Here is a 9,544-nt window from a genome sequence, read left to right as displayed (position 1 = left end):
TCTCTCTCTCTCTCTCTCTCTCTCTCTCTCTCTCTCTCTCTCTCTCTCTCTCTCTCAATCTCCCTCCCTCCCCATCCACATATATATATACACACACATATATATACGCACATATATACACGCATATATATGTGTGTGTATAATGTGTATATATGTATATATGTATGTGTGTGCATGTATATATACAAATATATGCACACACACATACATATATATAGTTTGCTGACCACTTTTTAAATCGGAGGCTCTTAACTTGAGGGTACCTGAGCTTTTGAAAAAAACTTTGATAATTTGAAAATAATTGGTTTCATTCATCATCCTATGTTTTTATTTTATACATTTAAAAATATCACTTAGAGAAGTGCACAGTCCTCAACAGACTGCCAAAGGCAGCCATGACACAGAAGAGGTTAAGAACCCCTGCACTGAGCCATTCAACCCTCCCTAGGCCCATCCCAGCCTTTCTTGGATGTGAGGTGTGTACATTTGACAGCTGGGCCTGGAGGGAGAGGAGATTAGACTGGGAAGAAGGCTAGACTTGCTGAATTTCAAAGGAGTGGCAATTTCTGGTCACACAGATACTTCACTTGTGAATAATAATCGGAAATTGATTATAGAGATAAACAGTTGAGGAGGAGCTGGGGTAGAAAAAAATCAGACCTTCCCATCCCTGTTTGAAAACACTTGAGGCAGAGGTCTAATAGGCACTCCCTTTATTGCTTGCAGACTTCATCTTCTCCTCAGCAGGAGATCTCCAAAGGCACTAGGGTTGGTATTTTGGAAACAGGACCCATTCTGCCATTGTGAAGAATTACCCATGTGCTTAGCAATGAAAGTTATTTCTGTGTCAGCTCATCAGATCAGAGACAGTTGGGAAGTCAGGACCCACGTGAGCAAGGCCTATGTCTTTAGCTGATGAAAAGGGCTTGGAATTGTGCCTGATACAAGCTCTTATGTCTAAAAAGTCAAAGTGTGCCTTATAAGCAACTGCAAGATCTGTGAAGTTTTTTCTGCATCAGAGCTCATTATGGAGCTGAGCTCACCATTAGTAATCCCACTGAAGTCTAATACCAAATAGCATTAGAAAGATCTTATTTTCCAGTCAGTTCAAGCACCCAGTTTTAATTAAACCCAGCTTATTATAAAACTAGAGAATACAGTCTATCATGTCAGGTCAGCATCTTGCCCATTCATTCCTGGAATTATTTCTGTAAGTTTTTTTTTTCTTTATCAAAATGATTGAGGGCACAAATTCAGTAGATCAGCTTAACTGTATCCCTTATGTATATAACCTCAAATATTTAAGTTGCCCCTCAAAAGCAATAAAAACCATTCTAAATAATTAAAGGTCTGTGGTAAGCCATATGGTCAGTGTTAAGTAGAAGAAAGTAAGTAAAAAAGTATTTATATGACACCTACGATGTGTCAGGAGTTACACTAAGCATTTTATAAACATTATTTCATTTTATCCTCACAGCAACACTTGAAGGTAGGTGTTATTATTCTTCTCATTTTTACCATTATCCTGCCCACTTGGAGAAACTGAGACAAACAGAGGTTAAGTATTTGCCTAGGGGCATTCAGCAAATAAGTGTCTGAGGATGAATTCGGGACTTCATGACCCAAGTAGGCCATGAAACATCAATGGCAATTTATAGGAAAGCAATAGCAGAGAAGTAAGAATTGTTGAGGCCATCTGGGACTGGTAAAAGGTGTGAACTCGGTTATTTAGCCAAAAAATGAGAAACAAGAGGTAGATTATCTGGTTGGTACATTGCTATTCCCAATATACTAAAAGAAAAAGAAGACAAAGACAAGAGGAAGACCATTAGCATATTAGATTTTCTATGGAGAAATCAACAGATAATCTGGAAAAGTGCAACATGCAACATAGGATCAGAAAATGTGGAGAGGTTGGGCATTGTGGGATTGGAGGCACCCACACTGATAAAGTAACTCTAAGATGCTGCCACGTTGAATTTCTATCTATCGCTTGAGGGAAAAATTCTATATTGAAGTAGAATTTCTTTTTAATTTAATTTAATTATTCTTTTTAATCATGGGAAAACCCCTCCACTCATTCCTACCTCTGTGCTTAAAATCCTTCTTTTACCTGAAAGGTCTTCTGTTCTCCTCTCTGCCTATCAAAGTCTTGACTATTCTTCACGATCCAGTTCAAGGCTCATCACCCCCATGAATCCTTCCCTGACTATTCTAATGTCTACTCTTATCCTAGGTCCAAATGTGATGATTTGCAGTCTTCAATTATTCATTTTCCAGCAGAAAATTCCCACTGGGACATTTCATCACACCTATATTTGAGGCTATGCAGAAGACTGCAAGTTCAAGAATCTGGAAAAGTTTAAAGTCTCACTGACAAATTGTGGCCTGCAGACCAAGATCAGACAGCTAAATATGGAAAGGCCCTTCACTGAGAAACTCTTCACTCATTCACTCTTTGGTCATAGGAAATCATGAAACATAGAAGAATAGAAAATGACACTCAGTCATGATTCTTCTGATTCCTTAGGAAAAGTGACAGACTGTTGCAAAAGCACATAAAGGGTTTAGTGTCATAGAGTTTTGGGGCTATAGATGTTCACTTAACTTGGAGATACTTCCCCAATAAGTTGATATATGACTGGAATAACTGAAGACATCAATATAGACATTATCATTATATATAAAACATAAGGAAGTTGCAGCTAAATGCAAAGATGAATCTTGGGTTCTCCTCTGAAAGGCCTATAAAAGAAATGGCAGACTCAATTTCATAGTATGCCCAAAGGCAACAAGAAATGTGATTTTATGAGACACTTAGTCATCCTGACTTACAGTGCTTATGATAAGCACTAGCAAAATGACCACCTTGAAGAAAATTATAGCTTATGAGCCAACATCATTGGAGAAGAGAAAGTAGAAAAATTCTACAAAAATTTCAATATGTACTTCGTGATTTCCATGTGAAGATAGACATGGAAATGTACTGAAAATAAATTACTAAATGTTTCAGATCCTGGAAGACAACAGGGGCTGGTGCAGAGGCCCGCACACTGCGGTGCGCAGAAGCCCTGACAAGGCCTGATCAATGTGGCGGCAAGTTGATCCACCAACTGCAAGGGCCATTACCTGGCCTATCAATGCAGGGCTGGGACTGGACATAGCTGGGTAAATGTCAGGCAGTGGCAGAAACTACTCTTGGGACTACCAAACCACAGCCTGCAAATTTAAAAAGCTCCTATCTGGACTTCAAGGGACCAGGATGGCAGAGTGAACCCCTGCTGTTCCAGTCCCCTCCTCTGACCCTGGAAACATAGTAATTATTGCCCCAAAGCAAAACCTTAAACAGTAAAGGCTTGGGAACCCTAGAGGAAGTGTGGGGCTAGGGCACTGCCTCAAAATGGGTAAAAAGCAGGCTACAAAGACAAAGACTCTGGAGTCCTACTATTGGGAGTGGAAGGAAACAAATTCAGAGGGAGACAGTGCTGACTCCACATCCACAGTTGAAGCCTCAACAGGGAACTGGTCTCAAGCACAGAAAGCATTCTTAGATGAGCTCAAAAAGAACTTTGAAAACCAAATTAGAGAGATAGAAGATAAAATGAATAATTCTTTTAAAATCAAAATTGCAACATTAGAAAAACATTACAATGAAGAAAACAGCTCCTTAAAAAGAAAAAAAAATGTGTGATATGGAAAAGGAGCTTCAAAAACTAACCGAGAAGGGGCAGTCAGGTAGCACAGTGAGTAAGAGCACCGGCCCCAGTGTCGGGATGACCTGGGATAGGCTCCGGGCTCTGATACTTAGCACCACATCCAGAAATAACTGGCCATGTAACCTTGAGCAAGTTACTTAACTCCGATTGCTTAAAAAAAAAAAAACAACAAAACTAACCGAGGAAAATAATTTGCTAAAAACTAGAATCAACCACATTGAAGTGAAAAACTCTATGAGGAACCAAGAATCAGTCAAACAAAACATCAAGAATGAAAAATTAGTAAAAGAGGTAAAATATATCAATGGAAAAATAACCGACCTGGAAAAGAGGTCCAGGAGAGGTAATGTGAGAATCTTAGGCCTACCAGAAAATCATGATGAAAAAATGAGCCTGGACAACATCTTCCAAGAGCTCATCAAGGAAAACTGGCCTGAGATACTTGAACCAGAGGGTAAAATAGAAATTGAGAGAATCAACCTGTCACCTCCTGAAAGAGATCCCAAATTGAAAAGTCCAAGAAATGTTGTGGCCAAACTCCAGAAGTATCAGTTAAAGGATAAAATACTACAAGCAGCCAGAAGGAAACAATTCACATAGCATGGAACCACAGTGAGGATCACACAGGATCTGGCAGCTTCTACATGGAAAGATCGGAGGAATTGGAATATGATTTTTCGCAATGCAAAAGAACTCGGGTTACAACCAAGGATCACCTACCCAGCAAAACTGAACATATTCTTCCAGGCAAGGAGATGGTTATTCAATGATGTAATGGATTTCCAGACCTTCCTGATGAAAAAGCCAGAGCTCAATAGAAAATTCAACCTCCAATTATGAGATGCATAGAAAGAAATGAGGAGCAGATGGACTTCATATTTACCTGGGAAGACTTATACAAACTGATGCTGAGTGAGAAGAGCAGAACCAGTAGAAATTTTATACAATTACAGACACAAGTATATGTGATGACCAACTTTGATACACTGGATTCTTCTCAGCAAGGCAGGGTTATGTCAACTCCAAAAGATTCATGATGGAGAGATATGTCTACATTCAGAGAAAAAAAAACTAGAAAGAACAGTTTGAATCCAGACTGAAGCAAACTACCTGCTCTTTTGCTTTATCTTGTTTGGCTTTGTTTCCTCTTTCCCATTGTTCATTCCATCTGATACAATCCTTCTTTATGACACAACTGATGTTTAATGTGAAAGTCAATGAATTTGGCTTAGGGAGGAAATGACATACACATTAAATAGGGTATCTCACCCTACAGGAGAGTAGGAGGGAAGGGGATGAGAGGGGGGAAGATGGAAGGGAGGGCAGGCTGAGGGGGGAGGGAAGTTGGAAGCACCCACCTTTGAAAAGGGATAGGATCAAATTTGAGAAAAGAACAACTGGGGGATGGGATAGGATGGAGGGAAATATAGTCAGTCTTTCACAATATATCCACTATGGAAATGTTTTGCATAGCTATACATGTGCAAACTATATTGAATTGCTTATCTTCCCAGTAAAGGTGGGTAACGAGGGAGGTAGGGAAAGAATGTGGAATTCAAAGGTTTAAAATTAAATGTTTAATATACACACACACATTCATACATACACACACACACATACATACATATATGTATATATATATATGTATATATATATATGTTATTTTACATATAACTTGGAAATAAGATATACAGGTACTGGGGCATAAAGATCAACTGTGCCCTGCTGGAAAGTTGGAGAAGGATGGGGTAAGATATGGGAGAGAGCAGATTGGGGGAGGGAATATTCAGTGGGATCACTGTTTTGGGTGGTGGGTAGGGGAAAATGGGGAGAAAATTTGTAATTCAAAATCTTGAGGAAATGAATGATGGAAACTAAAAAAATTATATATATATATAGAAATGAACAGGCAGATTTCAGAAAAACCTGGAAAGACTTGTAAAAACTGATGCAAAGTGAAATGAGTAGAACCAGGAAAATGCTATACACAGCAACATTGTGTGATCACCAACTATGAATGACAGCTTTTCTCAGCAACACAATGATCCAAGTACAAAGGATTTATGAAGGAAAATCCCATCCATATCCAGATAAAGAACTGATGGACTCTGAATGCAGATCAAAGCACATTTTTTCACTTATTCTTTCTTGTGTTTTTTTCTTTTGATCTGTTTCTTCTTCCACAACTGAGATGAATATAGAAATGTTTTACATGACAGAATATATATATAAACTATATTAAATTGCCTGCAATTATCTGAAGGGGTGGGGGGAGAAAGGGAGGACTAAAAATTTGAAATTCAAAATCTTGTAAAAATGAATATTAAAACTTTTCTTGATATGTAATTGTGGGGGAAAATAAAATATTAATTAAAGTTAAAATAATAATAAATGTTTCACATTAAGAAATGAAAAGATCAATGAATTATAGGTTACTCAATATTCTCATATTTCATATCATGATCCATTTCTTCAAGAAGAGTACATGAGGGTGCTAGATTTGGGGATCACTATACAACATAATCAAAAAAATGAAACTGATATTAACTTAACAGAGAGGAAATGACTAGCTGACAGAGTGGGTGTAATTAGGCTACTTATTAGTCAGTCAATAAGAATTATTTAAGCAACCAGGGCTCCAGCTTCCACCTCCCACAATTCATGTAAAAGGGGACTCTGAACAAACTTTGGAACTGCAGAACCCACAAAATGACACAGAGAAGCCAACCTCCCACGGAGGACAGCCAAGCAGGCCAGAGGAATTGGTCAGCGCAGTGCTCTGGGAGCTGACCCCAGCCCTGCGGAGCTAGAGGTTTTAGCCCTAGGGCAGACCTGACCAGCTATGACTGGAGGCACTTCAGATCACCAGCAGCTGTGGCTGTTTCCAGAATTATCAACACATAGATGTGAAGGACAAAGTGAGAGGTCAGTGCAGTGTGGACTTTGGGACCCAGTAGTTGGGAGTGCATGGGCTTTTGCCCCCAGGGCAAAAAGCCATTGTGGAGGCATGGCAGTTTCAGCCCCTGGTCTGCAGACTGTAGGGGGACCAAGTGACCAGTCTGAGAGGTAATCACTCTTGCTTTAACCTGCTTGGATGTGGATTACGGTCTAGGGTGGAGGTCCTGGGGTGTGTGACCAGCTTGCCAGAGGGTCTGGATGCTTCAGAGAGGGCATCCAACTAATACCTACAGCAGCTGAGAAATCCCCAGCATTGGGAATGATGCTCCCCTGTCTGGTGGCAGAGTTCTACTGAGGCAAAAAGCCCAGGGGTCAAGTGACTGAGTGGCAACATGACCAGGCAAAGGAAGCAAAGCAAACAGAAGATTCCAACGTTAGACTCCTATTTTGGGGACAAAAGGGATCAAAGCATGGAGCAGGAGGAAGACCGTGAAGTCAGGACTCCTACACCAATAGCTTCAAAGAAAAATATAAGCTGGTTATAGTCCATAGAAGAATTTAAGAAGAAAATAAGAGAAGTGGAGAAAAAATCGGGAAGAGGAATGAGAACGATGAAAGAAAATTATGAAATGTGTGTCAATAGCCTGAGTGAGGAAAATAATACCTTAAAAAATAGACTAGCTCAAATGGCAAAAGAGGCTCAAAAAGGCAATGAGGAGAAGAATGCCTTAAAAAGCCAAATTTGCCAGATGGAAAAAGAATCTCAAAAGCTCACTGAAGAGAATCATTGCTTCAGAATTAGATTGGAGCAAATTGAAGCTAGTGACTTTATGAGAAATCAAGATGCTGTTAAACAGATCCAAACAAATGAAAGAATAGAAGGCAATGTGAAATATCTCATGGAAAAAACCATTGACCTGGAAAACAGATCCAGGAGAGATAACTTAAAAATTATTGGACTACCTGAAAGCCATGATCAAAGAAAGAACCTAGAAATCATCCTCCAAGAAATTCTCAAGGACAACTGCCCTGATGTTTTAGAACAAGAGGGCAAAATAGAGGTTGAAAGAATCCACCGATCACCTCCTGAAAAAGATCCCCCTCCAAAAAAAACTACTAGGAATTTTATAGCCAGGTTCTGAAATTCCCAGATCAAGGAGAGAATATTACAAGCAGCCAGGAAGAAATAATTTGAATATTGTGGAAACACAATCAGGATAACACAGGATCTGGCAGCTTCTACAGTGAGGGATCGAAGGGTCTGGAATATGATATTCTGAAAGGCAAAGGAGCTGGGATTAAAAGCAAGAATCACCTACCCAGCAAAACTGAGTATCATGTTTCAGGGGAAAATATGGTCATTCAGTGGAATAGAGGACTTTCAGGCATTCTTGATGAAAAAAACAGGGTTGAATAGAAAACTTGACATTCAAATACAAGAAGCAAGAGAAGCATGAGAAGGTGAACAGGGAAAAGAAATCATAAGTTACTTATCAAAGGTGAACTATTAACATTTCTACATGGAAAAATGATAATTGTAACTGATGAAACTTTTCCTAGTATGAAAATATTTGAAGGGAATAGATATGTGTATATGTGTGTGTGAATATATATATATATGTATATATATATATGCATATATTGGAGGGTATATGGGCTTATGAATACATATATGAATGTGTGTATATATATTTACAGGTATACATAGATAGAGGGCACAGGACCAATTTAATAGGAAGGGATGATACTTAAAATGGGAAATCAAGAGGTGAGAAAGGAATATAATGAGAGGAGATGGGGAGAGATAGAATGGGATAAACTGTCTCATAAAAAGAGGCAAGGGAAAATGGTTACAATGGAGGGGAAGAACAGGAAGACAAAAGGGAATGGATCCATCTTATTCTCATTGAATTTGGCTCAGGGAGGGAATGACATACACACTAAATAGGGTATGTCACCCTACAGGAGAGTAGGGGGAAGGGGACGAGAGGGGGTAAGATGGAAGGGAGGGTAGGCTGTGGGGGAGGGGAGTTGGAAGCATCCACTTTTGAAAAGGGACATGATCAAAGTAGAGAATAGAACAAGTGGGAGGTGGGACAGGAGGGAGGGAAATATAGTCAGTCTTTTCCAATATATCTACTATGGTAATGTTTTGCATTAGCTACACATGTACAATCTATACTGAACTGCTTATCTTCCCAGTAAGGGTGGGTGACAAGGAATGTAATGCCAAGGAAAGGCAACTTCCCAAGGTTCAGAATACCAGCATAGGTGCTCTCCATTTTATTCAGTGACCAACCAAGAACAGAGAAGATCAAAACATGACATCATTCCAAATACAGCATTTACTAAACGTGATTAAATAATCTCCAAGGACTACCCCACCCCAGGACCTTCCAATCATTCAATCAATTAAAAAGTCTCAGTTCTAAATACTTCTCCACCCCTAGGCTATACCTTAATTAAGTCCACCACAAAGCCCCTCTTCTCAAATGGAGATTAGTTTCCAAACATAAGGTCAAAAGTTCCCCACCCCTGGATCACAATTGAATCTACCCTAGAGTTACATCAAGTTTAAACACAGCACTTAATACCCAAATGGAGGTCTTTTCTTCATCTTGACAAGAGGCAAGTTCTCAGCAATCTTAGTTCCTGGGGAGACAAGGCTTAGCAAAGCCACAAGATACATTGACAGTCCCTTCATGAATTTATCCTCTGTCTGTAGAACAGTCCTAGAACCCCTGAACACATTAGCAAAGCCCTCTCCCAGGATTTCTGTAAACATACAACAAGAAAATCCTTCTTCAGGGCTTCTGAACCAACAGAAAGGCTCCCAGACCCCTGCAACAACAGCACTGTCCTTCACCAGTGGACAGTATTCACTCTGTCTGCAGGACAGTCTCCAGACCCCTGCAACAACAGCACTGTCC

Source organism: Petaurus breviceps, unplaced genomic scaffold, assembly GCF_028583685.1.
Source record: "Petaurus breviceps papuanus isolate PSGF00001 unplaced genomic scaffold, PetGlider_PUasm1.0 140, whole genome shotgun sequence".
NCBI lineage: Eukaryota > Metazoa > Chordata > Mammalia > Diprotodontia > Petauridae > Petaurus > Petaurus breviceps.
This window is presented reverse-complemented; position numbering follows the sequence as displayed.